This window comes from Sminthopsis crassicaudata, chromosome 1 (genome assembly GCF_048593235.1).
Source record: "Sminthopsis crassicaudata isolate SCR6 chromosome 1, ASM4859323v1, whole genome shotgun sequence".
NCBI lineage: Eukaryota > Metazoa > Chordata > Mammalia > Dasyuromorphia > Dasyuridae > Sminthopsis > Sminthopsis crassicaudata.
Window position 1 is genome coordinate 631,968,963 of NC_133617.1, and position 17,645 is coordinate 631,986,607.

A 17,645-nucleotide genomic window follows, 5' to 3' on the forward strand; every position below is an offset into this window, starting at 1 on the left:
CCAAGATGAGGTCAAAATGGATACATGACCTAGATATAAAGGGAGCTATCATAAGTAAACTAGAACAAGGAACAATCTATCAGTCTTATGGATGGAAGAAGAATTTATGAATAACAAGAGATAGGGAGCATTGTAAGATGTAAAATGGATAATTTTGATCACATCAAATTTTAAAAGTTTTTATTCAAATAAAACCAATTTAGCCAAGATTAGAAAGAAAGCAGAAAACTGGGGTAAAATTTATAGAATTTCTCAGATAAAGGCCTCATTTCTCAAAAATGTAGATAACTTATTAAAATTTTTAAGTATAGGAGTCATTCCTCTGGATAAATCGTCAAAGGATATGAACAGGCAACTTTTTTTTGAATGTTGAAATCAATTTCATTTAATCGTGTAAAAATCTGAATCATTATTAATCGGAGAAATACAAATTAAAACAACTTTGATATATCTCAGACTTATCAGATTGGCTAAAATGATAGCGAAAATGACAAATATTGGAGGGGATGTAGAAAAATTGGGATACTAATACACTACTGGTGGAACTCTGAACTGCTCCAACTATTTTGGAGAGCAATTGAAATTATGCCCATAGAATTATTCAATTGCCTATGCCTTTTGACCCAGCAATACCACTATTGAGTTTGTTTCCTAAGGTGATCAGGAAAAAAGGAAAAGAATCCATGTGTTCTAAAATATTTATTGCAGCCCTCAATGGTATCAAGGAACTAGAAACTAAGGGGATGCCCATCAGTTGGGGAACAGCTGAATAGGTTGTAGTATATGATTGTGAGGGAATACTACTGCATTATAGGAAATGATGAGATGTTTGATTTTAGAAAAACATGGAAAGGCTTGCATGAAATGAGTGAAATGAGCAGAACCCTAGACAGTACGGTAACAGTAATATTGTTTGAAGAATAATTGTGAAAACTAGAAAGGACCTATGAAAGAAAATGCTATCCATCTCCAGAGAAAAAATTGATAAAGAGAAGTAGATGTATTAGGTTTTTCATATATTTGTAAATTGTCAAATGGTAGCCTTTTTTAGGATGGGGTACGGAAGAAGGGAACTTTAACAAAAAAAAAAACATTCAAAATAAATAAACAAAAAATTAGATTTAATTTTTAGAATAAAGTAAATATCCCTAAATACTAATACTGTATCTTTTGATGGGCTATTTTAAAATTACCTATACTTTTATGCAAGTTAGACTAAAACTGACCATTTATAATCTATTTAACTGCTAGAAAACATGTTTAATCCACCTTGATAAATGGCCTTTAGAAAATTGAGATCAGTTTCTGAGTTAGCTTTTCCTAAATTCCTAACCCACACAAGTCTGATTAGTTTTTCTTAAAAGATTCTCAAGCCACCCAAGTAGTTTCCTGGTCAGTTAAGTAGAAAAGTCAGCATAATTAAGGGGCTCTTCTCTGAGGCTTCTCAGGGATTAGAAGCATGGACACTGTGATACTGCCCACAACCCAATGATCACTACATCATCAAATGAAATCCTTTTTTTCTTTTGTGTATTTCATCTCATTCCAATCTTATTCAGTACCAGCCCATTGTGAGTCCGGTCTGATTTTGGCTTAACATACCACGTCATCCAACTGAGTGAGTGATGTCTTTGATTTGACCTAAAACTAAGACACAAAAGATGCTTTTTTTTTTTTTTTTTTTGGAGGGGAGAGGTCATTTCTCAAGATGGAACTGGTGATAATAATTATCATAATAATGGAGGAGCCCAAAGATTTGAATCATTATTAATTTTAATTCAATTTGCTCCTTTAAAAAAAATCTTGATGATCCGAGCCATATTTGAAAGTCAAAAGGTAGTGAACAATTCAATTAAAATGTAATTTCCCAGGTTCATTGTTATGCCTAAGATTTACCATCCAAGATTTGTAATACTGTAGATAATGTATTGGCCCGCCTGAGGCAGTTAACTTTTGGTGGTAAGAGGGGAAGAGGAAGCCCAAAGGTTTTCTTTAGAAAGTGATGGCTTTCTATATATATTTCTACATCTCTGTTAGCAATTCGGTACATGTTGCACACTCAGCAGCAACCCACGCTTTAAAAGCAGTTACAATGTATAGACACTTTTTTGGAGGGGGAGGTAACATTGAGGCATGTTTAGGCACACCCACATACTCTATGCCTTCGGGTGACAAGCAGGAGGAGGACTAACTGGTTCATTACCAGGTTAGTTTATTTACGTCTGGATTCGGTGACTGGGGAGTGTCTTTGATGAATTTTCCCGTCACAGTAACTTACAACCTACCTAGGCAAACAGGAACTGTCCTTGATGTCACTGAAGTGAGGACCCACACATAACATCCCAGAGCTTTGAAGAACTATTCTTTTTAAAAACGTTTTTCAGCTCCGGCGCCCCGTTCCATTAAGATTCCCAGGGAGGGTGTTCTGTGTCCGAAGGACACACATCTCTGCTCTAGCACGTTTCTGTGGCCCTCTTGTACCTCTGTTGGAGGGATCCCCAAAGGGTTAACGGCCCCAGTGTCCCCCAGTGACATCACGGCTCCTTCTTCCAATCCGCGTCTGGGTTCCCAGAAAAAAAGCGCTGAGGGCTTGGGGGGCAGGAGCCAGAGCCAGAGGGAGCCGAAGCCAGAAAGCTTGCGCGCCCAGCACCCTCCTGCCCGGCTCTCTCCGGCTTTTGGCACCCGGAGCCATGAGCACCCCGACGTGCGCGCTGGCCTCCGAGGCAGGGCTGCCCCCGGCCCAGGAGCCCCCGGCCCCCGCTCTGGGCCCCTCAGGACCCTTGCACACGCTGGCACTGGCCACCGGAGGAGCCGGCAGCTCCTGGCACCGCTGCATCTTCCCCTTCGGCGCCGTGTCCACACTAGTCGGCGCGGCTGCCACCGGCATCACCTTTTCTCTGCGGGGACCCCGCCTGGACCTCGCTCAGGGGGTGTCGGTGGCCGCGCTCGGCTCCGGCCTCGGCCTCCTGGCCGCCGCCTTCCTGTGCTGGCGGGCCCGCCGGGGGAAACGGAGGCAGCGGGAGCCGGACGAGGAGCCCCGGACGCCCTGAGGCTGCTCGGGCTGGAGGTTGGCTGGGCCACTGGGCTCCAGCTCCGGGGAGGCACCGGCGCAGGCGCCGGGTTCTGTCTGCACCTCCCATTCTCCCGACCCAGCCCGGCCGCCGGCCCGCCCGTCTTGGGCGCTCGGAATTGTTGAGGGGAGCGCGGCGACTTGCGGAGCAGGGGGGCGGACTGTGGTGGAGCTCAGGGAGACGGGAGATCCGAGGCGTTCTGCCTGGAACGGGGGGCACAGCGGGATCCCACCCAGGTGCTGGGTCTCGGAATGGAAGGAGGTAGCGGTCCCTGCTGAAGGCTTCTCTCAATCCCTCCCGCCGCATCTCGGGTTCGTCCTCCTGTCCAAAGAGGAGGCAGAGATGGGGGAGTTTGGAGCTTTGCCCGAGGGACCAGTGCCCTCTCCTTTCATTTCTCTGTTGACCCCGGGAGGGAGGGAACAAAACCCAAACTCCGGGACGACCCTGCCTGGGGGCACCTCCCGGTATTTTCTGTGGCTGATTGTTTGGCTCCGGCCTGTGACTCATTAAAAGAGTTTGTCCTTCGGTCTGTGCGGATGGAGAAGGATGGGAAGGTGATGTCTCAAGGGATGGGGTCTCCTGAGCACAGGCCCATCTGGGGCTATGGGGGGAGCCTGGCATGTATTAGTGGGAAGAGTCTTGGACCCAGGAGTCAAGAGAATGAGATCCTAATTCCTATCCTGCTGCGTGCTATTTGTGTGACCTTATACAAGTCACTTCTTTTTGGTTCTCAGTTTCTACATCTGTAAAATACGGGGAGTCTGTAGTGTTTTAAAAGTTTGCTGAGTGCTGTTCTTTGCAACAACCTCGTGAGGCAAGTGGTCTATATATATATATTTCTACTTTAGACTATCTCTAAGATTCTCTCTATATATAACTCTGAAAATCCCATGATTCTTCACCCTTCTCCTCTGCAATCCCCGAATGGTTGGATACATTGAGAAAGGAAGCCTACATGTCACCTTGAGTTTAGAACCTTCACCCCAACATTGAAAGGAGGAATGGTCACAGGTTTCTGAATGAAGGTGGGAGCTTTGTTGGGAAGATTATTCCAAACTGAGTGGTGATGGAGGATGGGAATGTGGGTAGGGGGGAATAGTTAGCCAAGGCTCTGAGTCAGGAATAAGTCTAATGAAATCCTGTTAGTCATCTCTGTAATCTAGTCTGCAACACACTCTCCAGAATACTTGCTATGGAATATCTTCTCCTTCTTCAGCCTTGTCCCCCTGTCCTTCATCACTGCTGAAGATCAAGTCCAATGGTAGTATGGAAAGAGTAATGATTTAAGAATTAGAAGTGGGATTGAATTCTGGTTTTGCTCAATAACTCCTGTGTGATTTTGGCCAAATCATTTCTCTCTCTGGGACTTGGTTTCTTCATCAGTAAAATGAGGGGGTTGGACTAGAAAGCCTCTGAGGTCCTTTCCTTGCTGTTGATACACTATGCTGTGATTTTCAAAGTCCTTCTGATTCTAAATGTAATTTACTGAGACAATGGAGGCTACTCTAATTCCCTCAATCTCTTGTCCCAGTATCAATCCAGTCAGTTGTCAGATACTGCCAACTATATCCAATATATCTCTTAATCATCCCCTCCTTTTCTATTCCCCATTCCTACTTAAACCTTCCTTACCTTTTCACCTAGACTTTCTGCCTCTAGTCTCCTAAACTATCTAACCAATTAATTTTCCAAAAAAATTTAACTTTCCCTCTCACTCCACCCCTCATCCCAATAATACTCAAACCTTCTTTACCTGGTGCTTAAAGCTTGTTCTGATCTGATAATAACCTTCCTTTACACCCCAATTTATTGTCCAGTTCAAATGAACTATTCATTTTCATTGAAATGTGTCCCATGCTTTCTCATTTCTGGGTCTCTGTTCACATTGTTCCCTCAGCCTGGACTATCTTTTTTTTCCTTTTGACATTCTTTTATTCATGCTTAAAAATACAGCTCAAATGCCATCTCAAGGAAACCTGCCTCGGTTTCCAAAGTTGGAAGTGGTTTTTTCCCTTCTCTGAACCTTTCTACAAAGCATTTTGTAACTGTTATGGCACGTGTCACAATATTGCTTTATATTGGAGTTAATCTATGTGTTTGTCATTTCCCTTTCTAGATTGTGAGTCCCTTGAGGATAGCATTTCCATCTTTTTCATCTTTGTACTCCTCAAAGCTCAATCTTGCAACATAGTAGACCTTCAATAAATATTTGTTTAATAAAGATTGGCCTGGCTAAAGTGAAGATCTTATGAAAGGGAGGCGGTTGGGACCAGAAGTGTTACATCAAGTTAAGGAGTAAAAACTTCATTTTTTAGGCAGTGAGGAAGCACTGACTCATTGAAGGACTTCCAGCGGGGGAGTGATAATTTCAAGGCTCTTTGCTAAATCTGGCAGCATATATAGAAGGAGGAAGAGACTGGGGGCAAAAATGTGATAATAGCCCAGAAGAGGGATGAGGCCCTCAGTTGGGGGGTTGGCTTTGGAATTTAAAAAGTGGGAAGACATTATAAAGTCTTATAAAGACATCATGCCTTGAATGGGTAGATTTTAGAAGCTGTAGCAGTAGACAGAATCTCTGATTTCACCATAGGATTTGCTCATGGCCAGTGACTGATATTTACTAAATGATTTTTAAAGGAAGACCAGACTGGATCTAAATTTAGAAAACAAAGGAATGGGAAGAATCTGATGTCTGAGGTTTTGGAGATAGGAAACAGTTATGACTATAGGGCTTATAACCCAGAAATTTTGATTTCTATGGGTTAGAAATTAGGGAGGCAAGTAGGAGAAAAGGGAGGAAAATCTACCCTATCCCCACCCCACCCCTCCTTTCTTGTACCAGTCTATGCTGAGTCTTAATCAAACTCATGAGACCAAGCTATGAATGTAAAGCTTTTCAGCTTTAGTACCATCTGGAAGCTAGCAAATGTCAGAAATTTTGGCAGCAAGAGCTGTGAAGCTTGGCCACGTCAGACACACACAGTAAGAAAGCTTCAGTTGCAGATAAAATCACTTGCTTAAATTCGACTATTTCTGGGCAGCTGGATGGCACCAAGGACAGTGTGCCAGGTCTAGAGTTAGGAAGAGTCATGTTCCTGAGTTCAAATCTGGCCTCAGACTGTATCTGTGTGATCCTGGCCAAGTCATTTAACCTTGTTTTCCTCAAATTCCTTGTCTCTAAAATGAGCTGCAGAAGGAAATGACAAAGGACTTCAGCATCTCTGCCAAGAAAACCCCAAATGGAGTTGTTGGACACAACTGAAACGACTGACCAACAAACAGATATATTTCTTTCACATTCCCTCCTTCCCTCCCCGCTCAAAGCCAGGAGCATTTCAGATACATTTGGTTTCGATTCTTAAATTAAAAAAAAATTACTGTTTCCTCCAACAGACACTTCCCCATCTGGTTAGGAGAGGAGGTGATTGCTGAATCCTGCATGTGTGTTCTCGACCCCAACTTCCAAGAACTGAATCCATCTGTGAAATGAGAAGGCTTGGCACTTTTTTCTCAGGATCTTGTAGAAATAAAATGGACCTAGACTTGGAAATTGCAAATCCCCAGGACTATTACAGCCAGAGGTAGAGGAATTAGGACCTCAGCAACCCTCCCTCCACAAGTTAGGCATCCTAGTGTTGGGTCCCCATAGTGCTGGTTCCCATTTGGCCTCATATTCTAATTCCTAGTCCTGAACTCCTGTTCTAGCCATTGAGACTGAGCCTCTGGTTCGTGTTCCAACTAGGGCCAAAATACATCCTGCTTCTTACATTTTAAATTCCTTGGTATTTTTAGTTCTGACATCCCTCTTGCCCTTTTCAATATTCCTAGGGCCAAGAATCTTGTGCCCAAACAAAATACAGCTCCTATGGCTGTGTACTGCCTGTGAACCACACTTAATGCTAAACTCCCTTTACTCCATCTTCTACTGGGCTTCTGTGATACTGGTTACTTGCTTATTGTCTGTGCTAAGTAAGACTCCTCTTATATTTCTGCCCATTCTTCTACACTTCCTCCTCTTGCCTGGCTCTGGGACTTCACTAAATGGTCTGCCTAGACCTCCAATACTAACTTTTCTATGCATCCTGCCCTCTGGCCTGGCCCGTGCAAAGTCACTCAAATCCTAATATTGACCAATATTAAGGCCTCAAATATCTGAAATCCCAATCAAGGGACTCACTCTAACATAAGAGTAATTGAAGCCAGGCAGAAGTTGACAGAGAAGTTGACCACAATGGCCTGAGGGAAGGAGACACTCTCATAGCTTGGTCACATGAGTTTGATTAAGACTCAGCACAGGAGCTTTTTCCTTGACCTAGAGCCTAAATCCTAAATCTAAGTCTAGAGGTTAAGCTGATGTTCTATATAACCTGTGCCCTAAAAGCCAAGCTCAGCCATACTACCTTCCCTGTCTCTTAAATTCACCTCTACTCCAGATCCCATCCCCATTAGATATTCTTTTTCATGTAACAGCCTGAAAGTTTAATGCTTTTTCTCTTTAAAACCTTTTTGATTATATATGTGCCATCCAAACAGCAGAGCTCCCATTGCCCACTGGGTATCTCTGAATTCCAATTCTGTTTCCTCTCCAAGGAATAACTATTTGGATAACTTACCAAGAATTCAGTTGTTCTCCAAGTTCTTTGCCTAGGCCTGAGTTGGTATGGGGAGTAAGATTGGTGTCTTTTATCCATAACCAGGTAAATATTTTAATTGATTGACTGGAAAGTATTCTCACTAGGTCATTCCCAAGCTGTATGGCCAGCCTTCCAATTTAGGTCACCATGGTTGGATGTTAGCATGATAAAAACTGAATTTGGAGCTAAGGACCTCAAAAGCTCTGGTTTCTTAAGTAAAATCAGGGATTTGGCTTAAATCAGGAGGTCTTTACCTTTTTTGTGTGTGTGCCAGACATTTTTGACCATCTAGTAAAGTCTATGAACCTCTAGTCGGAATAATGTTTTTTAAATGGATAAAATAAAATACATAGGATCACAAAGCAACTCAATTATAATAAAATAGCTATCAAAATAAAAAAAATATATAAAAAATTAATGGACCCCAGATTAAGTCCTGAAAGTGGAACAGGGCTATGTTAATTTGTGTTTTTTAAAATCAGTATACCACTGGTAGGGCATAGTTTTCTATTTGACACTGCTAGACTGAATTGGATTTAAGGGAGGGAATGCTGTGCAAGGTCAGCTGCCTCACTTTCCCCTGACTGGATGCATGGGAGACTTGGCCCTTTTAAGCTAAGGTCTCTCCAACAGGTCTTAGTTTGACTGAGGCTGCACTTATTTAGTGATTAAGGAAAGGTAGAAAGTGGAGCAAAGAATGGCCTCTTTCATCTAGTCAAAAAAAAGAAAAAAAGCTAAATAAATAAATAAAGCATGTCATGGCATCCCCTCCCTGATATCCTGGTCCTTTCCCAGCACAACTAGAGTAAATGATCCCTAAAGCCTCCTCTAGTGCTAGGATCTGAGCCTTCCACAATCCTCCTCTAGATTAGGTCACTACTATAGGATCTTTGAACTCTGGTCCATCACTTCCTGGCCTCTCCTCCCCATTTATACATATTGCAGCTATCTCTTCTGAGCTCCACAACTATTCTTTCCCTGATAGCTCCCAAGTTCCAGAAGCCCCTCTCCTCCATCTCTTATCAATATTTGGTATACATCCTTGTTCAGTTTCCTTGAATTTAGAGGAGATCCTATTTAGTCAAGACCAGGTGTCCCCTCCTCCCCCCTCATTTCCACCCCCCAGCCACAGGAGCCAGAGACTGTTGCTCTTTTGAAGGATGAAATCAGGATGGGAGGGGACAAAGGTCCCAGTCTGATGGCTGACTCTGATGGTCCTGTGGGACTAAAGAGTCTGGCCACTGTATCTCTGCCTTAAAACTAGAAACTTGAGGCTGTGACTGGAAAGGGACTTATGTCCCAACCTCAAGATCCATAAAGGTTTTTTTTTTTTTAATTTCAAAAACTTTTTTCTTGAAGAAATCTTTTTCTTTGAAAAGATTAAAACTATGCATCTAGTATGGATCCCTCATTTTGCACGTGAGGAAGCAGACCCAGAGAGGGAAAGTTACTTCCCCATGGCCACAGAAGTAAGAAGTAAAAGAGGTGGGTTTTGAGCCCAGGTTTTCTATCTCCAAATTAAGCTTCTCCCACTAATTTTGTCTCACACCTGTCTTGTCCCTTTATTTTATAGGTGAGGAAACTGAGGTTGAGAGGATAGGTACCAAAGCCAGTGTGGCACAAGTAGTGAGTGGCAGGACTTAAATTCAAATCCAGACCTTTCAATTCCATTGAGCTCTCTTCCCTAAACCAGTAGTTCTCAAACTTTTTGCCCTTAGGACTCCTTTATACTAATAACTTTTGTTTATGTTTATATACATCTATATTTACCAAATTAGAACATTATGAATTATTTTATAAAAATGGATTAAATATTTTTGGCCTCAAGGATCATCAAGAGGGTCTTGCAGACTCCCAGGACTCTCCTGATCACTCTTGGAGAAGCACTGCCCTAGGACCATATAATTTTGCTACTTGACATTGGGTCACTCGGCTGAGCCCGTGAGTTGCTGATTCTGCCAAGCTTCCAATGATCATTTTCTCTGGCTGCTGGAAAAAGGGGAAGACCTGACAGAACCCTGGTCAGAGGGGAGAAGCCCTATCATCCCCATTTGGTTGGTGCCTGTTGATGTTAGGCTTTGGTGTCTTGAGCCCCTGCTCAAAAACTTGTAGATTCTCCTTCCTGAGCATTATGAAGATAGGACCAGAGTTGTCTCAAACTTGGCCCCTTTCCCCCATGAGACCTTCTTCCCTCAGGGCAGACAGCAGGAACAGAGAGGAGAAAATTCTGAGGAGTCTACTCAGTCTGGTAGGGCTGCTTGCCCCAGTCCCCTTCCCCTTAGGCTTTATGAACTGCTTTCTCATCCCCTTCAAGTCTTCACTGAGTCACCCAGGCCTGTGGGAGATTGAATTCCATAAAAGAGGAAGGCAGACATAGGCAGACATCTCTTACAGATGATTATCAGAACCCTTTTTTTTCCTTCCTTGTTCCTTATTATTGCTTCCTTGCAACCTGAAGACTGGTTGGGCTGATGGACCCTCTGTTTCTACTGTTCCCCAGTCCCTGATTGACCTCTTGTCTATCCAGGCAAAGAACATCATCTGCCAGAAATATGTTTTTAACCCCTTAAAACAAAACAAAACAAACAACACAACTCCTGAAACATTCAAACTAAAACAAACCAAAAATGCTTTGAATTAAATGTATAAGTCTTAGTGAGCCAAAGAATGCATCAAGTTTATGTTACACAAGCCCAAAGAATTAGATTTTTTCCAGATAGGCGCTTCTCTGTATCACAAAACTCCTTTTTTTCCAACCTCTCTGAGAGGTCAGTCAGAATAACTTCATAAAAAGCTTGTTATGTTAGTCTTGCAGTCAGAAAGCCTAGATTCCAATTCTAACCACAATCTGCTTATTTGTATGTTCTTGAGAATGCCCCAACAGATCTGAGCTTTAGTTTATAAAATAAAGGGGTTAGACTCAATGATCTCTAAGCATAATGTCATTCTTTGATTCTTGTAGAAGAGATTTTTGCTCATCTATGGGCTGCATTACATGACCTCTCTGGTCCCTTGTGACTGAGATTCAACGGAATTCTGTAATTTGCTTCTGGAAAATGGGATGAAACTACTTGTGCTACATACCTAATGGGGTCATCGTGAGAAAGACATTTTACAAGCCTTAAAGCAGGATATAAATATCTCTGCTTCTCTTTATTCTCTCAGTTTGATGTGGAAGAGAAGGCTGAACTGTGTTGATCTGGAAGGAACAGATGATTCAGGGCAGTTAAGTCCATATCTACCTCTTTGTAGATATGATGTGTTGTTCAGGTGCAGAGTGGTCCAGAAAACACTTCCTTCTCTCCCTCCATATGTAATCAAAAAGCCTGGTAGACATAATAGTTCTTGCCTGCCTGCCTGCTCACGCTCACCTACATTTGGAAGGAAGGGCATGAGAAGCAGGAACAAGAGAAGGAAACAGAACAGGAAAAAGAGATTTATTTATTATTTTTAAAAGTCAGGTACATGGATAACATCAGATGATCAATATAGAAATCAGTGATTGTATATTTTGCAGCCACAGTTGAAGAAGCTCTATACAATCAAGGAAAAGAAGAACTCTGGCTCAGATCTTAAGCATCTTATTGTAAAATTCAAACTCAAATTGAAGAAAGTAGGGGAAACCATCAGACCATATACATATGACCCAAATAACATCCCTAATGAATATGAAGTGGAGATGATGAGGAGATTTAAGGGGTTAGATCTAGTAAGTAGAACACCTTAAGAAATACTGTACAGAAGGTAGCAACAAAAAAATTTCCTTAGGAAAATAATAGCAAGAAAGCAAACTGGCTGTTTGCATTCAGGAACGTGAAGAGTAAAGACCTATCCTGTTCAATGCAGAATTTCAAATAATAGTGAAGAGAGATAAGAGGGTTTCTTAAATAAGCAATACAAAAAAAATAGAAGAAAACAATAGAAAGATAAGGGCAGGAGATTTCTTTAAGAAAATTAAAGATATTAAGGGAAGGTTTCCTATAAAATGGTTATGAATAAAGACAAAAATGGTTAAGGTCTGAAAGAAACAGAAAAATTAAAAGTTGGAAGAATACCAGAAAAAAACTATACAAGAAAGATCTTAACATCACTGATAAATCACAATGATGATTTATAATAATGGTGATTATTGATCTAGAGGCAGATATTCTGGAGAAGGAAATCAAATGGTCCTTAGAAAATATTGCTAACAATAAAGCTAGTGAAGATGATGGTATTCTAGCTCAGTTATTCAAAACTCTAAAAGATAATGCTGTTAAAGTGCTGGACTCAACTTGTTAGCAAATTTGGAAAACACAACTGTGTCCACTTGACTGGAAAAGATTGGTTTAGTTCCCAATCCTAAAGAAGGGCATGCAAAGGAATGCACTCACTTCACATTCAAGCAAGTTTGTACTTTCTGCAAGTTAAGTTTCAGCAATATGTGAATCAAGAATTACCAGAATGGGGGCAGCTAGGTGGTATAGTGGATAGAGCACCAGCCTTGAAGTCAGGAGGACTGGAGTTCAAATATGATCTCAGACACTTAACACTTCCTAGCTGTGTAATATTGGGCAAGTCACTTAACCCTGATTGCCTTAGGAAAAAATATTAATAATTACCAGTAGAGCAAATTAGTTTTCAAAGAGACAGAGGAACTAGAGACCAAATTGCCAACATTCTATGGGTTATGGAGAAAGCAAGGGAGCTCTAGAAAAACCATCTTCTGCTTCATTGACTACACTAAAGAATTTGTGTAGATCACCACAAAATGTTGCAAGTCCTCAGAGTTGGGATTATTAGATTACTTGTCTCCAGAGGAAGCAGAATTACGGACAAAAAGCAATTGTTAGAACCGCACATGGAACAATTGATTGGTTTAAGATAGAAAAAAGGAGTGTGGCCAGGCTGTATATTATTACCTAATTTATTTAATTTACATGGAGGGTACATCATGTGAAATGACAGGCTGGATGACTCACAGCTGGAATTAAGGTTGCCAGGAGAAATATCAACTCTCTCATACATGCAGTTACCACTCTGATGGCAGGAAATTTAGAGGAATTACTTCATGAGAATGAGAGTATAAAACTGGCATGAAGCTTAACATTAAAAACAAAACAAAACAAAACAACAAAACCTTAAAATCTTGATAACTGGTCCCATCACTTCCTGGGATGGAGAGTGGGAGGGAGAAGAAATGAAAGAATGGCTAGGTTTTATATTCTAGGGCTCAAAGAACACTGCAGATGATTGCAGATACAAGATTACAAGACATTGCTCTTTGGAAGGAAAGCTATGGCAAATCTGAACAGCATACTGAAAAGCAGAAATGTTACTTTGCTGACAAAGATCCAAATAGTCAAAGCTATGTTTTTTTGTGTGTTTTTTTTTTTAGTAACAATGTATGGGTGTAAGAATTAGAATATAAGGAAAGCTGAGTGCTACAGAATCGATGCTTTCAAATTATAATGCTGGAAAAGACTTAGTTAATTTCTTAGAATTTCTTCCACAGTATTTTTAGCATTTATTCGGTTCCCCCAATTACTCTTTTTAAAACATTTTTATTCATTTTAAACTTAAATACAAAATGAGAAGAGATTTAAAAAGGACATTCCCATGTACACAGTAGAACATGAGAGGAATCAAAAACCAATACATTTCCATTTCATGAAAATCTGGGTAATAAATCCTACATATTTTTTTCAAATAAAACCTAGTTTTTCTGTGCTTCTAGGTTTTCTTGCTTTTCCTGCAGTGTACTTTTTATTTTTTCTTTCTCTCCATCTCCCCTCTCTGAAGAAGGTTACATTTAAATATGAATATACATATGTGTATATATGTATATTTATATGACCATAATATGCATATTTTTGTCAGTTCTTTCTTTGAAGGTGGATAGCATCTTCCTTCCTAGGTCAAATCTTTCCATATTTTTCTAAATCAAACAGCTCATCATTTCTTATATCATAGCAGTTTTCCAACACAATCATATCCTATCTGAGAGATTGTCTATGGAAATTTCCCTCCTAATTTTCTGTTTTTCTTCTATTTAGTCATATGAAAAGGTACTCTAAATCATTATTGATTAGAGAAATGCAAATTAAGACAACTCTGAGATACCACTACACACCTGTCAGATTGGCTAAGAAAAAATAATGATGAATGTTGGAGGGAATGTGGGAAAACTGGTACACTCATACATTGTTAGTGGAACTGTGAATGGATCCAACCATTCTGGGGAATAATTTGGAACTGTGCTCAAAAAGTTATCAAACTGTGCATATTCTTTGATCCAGCAGTATTCCTATTGGGCCTGTATCCCAAAAAGATCTTAAAGGAGTGAAAGAGACCCAGATGTGCAAAAATGTTTGTGGCAGCCCTTTTTATAGGGGCAAGAAACTGGAAATTGAATGGATGCCCATCAATTGGAGAATGGTTGAACAAATTATGGTATATGAACGTTACGGAATATTGTTCTGTAAAGAAACAACCAACAGGATGATTTTAGTTGCAACCCTAATTCATTGATTTTCTCTTTCTCTATTTTATGCAAGTAGGCCTCTAGAGATATAAAATTTCCCCTTATTACCGCTTTGGCCGTATCCCACACATTTTGGCAAGTCGTCTCATTATTGTCCTTCTCTTGGGTGAAATTATTAATTATGTCTATGGTTTGCTGTTTTACCCATCCACTTTTTAGGATGAGATTACTTAGTTTCCAATTACTTTTTGGTCTATTTTCCCCTGGCTTTTTATTGAATGTAATTTTTATTGAATCGTGATCTGAAAAGAATGCATTTACTATTTCTGCCTTTCTGCATTTGAATTTGAGGTCTTTATGTCCTAATATATGGTCAATTTTTGTATAGGAATTGCTAAGAAGAAAGTGTACTCCTTTCTGTCTCCATTTAGTTTTCTCCAAAGATCTATCATACCTAACTTTTCTAGTGTTCTATTTTACCTCTTAAACTTATTTATTTTGTGGTCTTTTGCTGTCTATTTCTTCTTGCAACTCTCAAATTCTCCTTTAGGAATTTAGATGTTATACCACTTAGTGCATATATGTTTAATATTGATATTGCTTCATTATCTATGCTACCCTTTAGCAAAATATAGTACTCTTCCTTATCTCTTTTAATTAGATCAAATTTTGCTTTTGCTTGATTTGAGCTAAGGATGGCTACCCCTGATTTTTTGACCTGAAGCATAGAAGATTCTGCTCTAGGTTTTTACCTTTCCTCAGTATGTATCACCCTGCTTCCAGTGTGTTTCCTGTAAACAACATATTGTAGGATTCTGCTTTTAATTCAGTCCCACAGGATGATTTCAGAGAGGCCTGGAGATACATGAACTGATGCTAGGTGAAATGAATAGAGCCAGGAGTCATTATACATGGCAACAAGACTATACGATGATCAATTCTGATGCAGGAGGCTCTCTTCAACAATGAGATGCTTGGGATGAAGAGAGCCATCACCCAGAGAGAGATATGTGGGAACTGATTGTGGATCACAACATAGTATTTTCACTTTTTTGTTGTTGTTTGCTTGCATTTTGTTTTCTTTCTCATTTTTTTTTTCCCCTTCTGGATCTGATTTTTCTTGTGCAACATCATATTTGTGGAAATATGTATGGAAGAATTGCACATGTTTAACATATATTGGATCACTTGCTGACTGGGGAGGGGGGAAAGCAAGGAAAAAATTGGAACATAGGGTTTGTAGGGGTGAATGTTGAAAATTATTCATGTGTATATTTTAAAAATAAAAAGTTATAATAATAAAAACAGAAAGAGAGCTTGGTTTACAATAGGGGGGTCCACCAATTCATACATAAGGACCCCTGTGGACACATGCTGATTTAGTTTTAAAATGTAAGAAAAAAATAAATTTAATTCAATTTAATTTAAAGAGAAAGAACAAGGATTCAGCATTACCAGCCCTTCCCCCAACTTGCTTCTTCTGTATCAATTCTTCTTTTCATATCTCATTTGTATGAGATAATTACTCCTTTTCTCTCCCTCTACATTTTTTCACATAGCTCAGTTTCTTTCAAACTATCCAAATAATGATAGTCATAAAAGTAATGAAAACATTTTTACATATAAGAAATAAATGGTTTGATCTTATTGAGTCCCTTATAATTGATCTTTAATGTTTACCTTACATTTCTCTTGGATCTTCTATGTCAAATTTTCCATTAAGATCTTTTTGTCTTTTTGTCACAAATACCTGAAAACCTTTCAATTTGTTATATGTTCTCCATCCCCCTTTCCTTCCCCTCCTCCATTCAAGATTATACTTAACTTTGCTGGGTAAATCACCCTTGATTATAACCCCAACTCTTTTGTTCCATAAAACATAGTGTTCAAAGACCTGTGGTCTTCTAATTTAAGTGCTGCGAGGTTTTGTGTGATTTTGATTGTAGCTCTGTGGTATTTAAATTGTGTTTTTTCCTTTGTTTCTTACAATATTTACTTGGCTATGTTCTCTTTCTGGTGGTGATCAATGGATTTTTTTTTTTTCTATTTCTATTTCTTTACTTTTTTGTTTTCCAAATTCAGGACAATTTTCCTTAGAAATTTCTTGTAAAATTGTCTCATGATTCTTTTTTCTTTTTAGCTTCAACTTTTAAGTAATCTAACAATTCTTATACACTATCTCTTCTTGGTCTATTCTCAGGCTGTTTTTCTGATAAGATGTTTCACATTCTTTTCTATTTTCATTATTTTGATTTTATTTTAATATTTATTGGTGTCATATAATGTAATTTGCTTTCCTTTAATTGAATTTTAAAGGAATTATTCTTTAAGTTTTTCATTTTCTATTTCCAATTGGTTGATTTTCTTTTCAAATTTTCTTGGATTGCTCTTTTTTTTTCTTTTAATTTTCCCTCAGGATCTTTCTGATTTTTGAAGTCATTGTTAAATTTTCCCAAGAACTCTTTTTGGGCTTGTGACCAGTCAATGTTTTCCATTTAAAAACTGGCTTTATCTCCACTGTCTTCCTCTGAATGTAAACTCAGATTTTCTCTATGGGTTCTTTCTCCTTTGCTTACTCAATTTCATTTTTATTTTATTTTGAACAGCTCTTATTGTAAACAAGTTCCAGTCCCAAACCTTAGGTCCTTCTTACAATTATTTTCTGAGTTCTGTCCTCTCCACCCCTAAGGCAAGGTCAGACCACACTATTCCACAAATGTTCTTACTTCCTGTGGTCCCTTTGGTGACTGCAGTTGTCCTTTCTGTCCTGAGACTCTGCTTCCCATCCCTGTGTTGCTGCACTCACCTGGCATATGATAGCAAGCTCTTTCTACCATAGCCACAACTCAAGACCTTCAGCAGAGTTGTTCTTGGTGTCCCTCAACTGGGGAAGTTCCTTGAGTCTCCCTTTCACCTCTGGGAGCCCCACATAGCCCTCGAGATGAAAGTTTCTGAGGCTGAGGCTGCCTTCCCCCATCCAGCAGCCTCTAGGGTTTGTTGTCTGTAGATTCTGCAGAGTCAGCCTGGAGTGTTTGCATTTCACTCAGGTCAAATCTCCACCCCTAGAGGTCAAGTCTTTCCTAGGGTCTTCTCAATAGGAGGACAACTACTTTACTCTGAGGTTTTGTTTTTTTTTTGTTTTTGTTTTTAATTTCTGCTGCTCTATGTTCATTTTAAGGCAATGTTTCTTTTTTCTTTTCTTTTCTTTCTTTTTTTTTTTTGGGAAGTAAATTTGGAGAGTTGACTCTAAAGTCTTCTGACCTACTTCACCATTTTTCCAGAATACTCTCCCTGGAGAAGATTTTTGAGAGTCCCTTGGGCTTCAAGGAGATCATATCAGTCAATACTTAAAGAAATTAATTCAAGCTATTCACTGGAAGGTCAAATACTGAAGCTTTGATTGAAATACTTTGGCCACATAATGAGAAGATGGGACTCTCTGGAAAAGACCCTGATATTGGGAAAGATTGAAGGGAA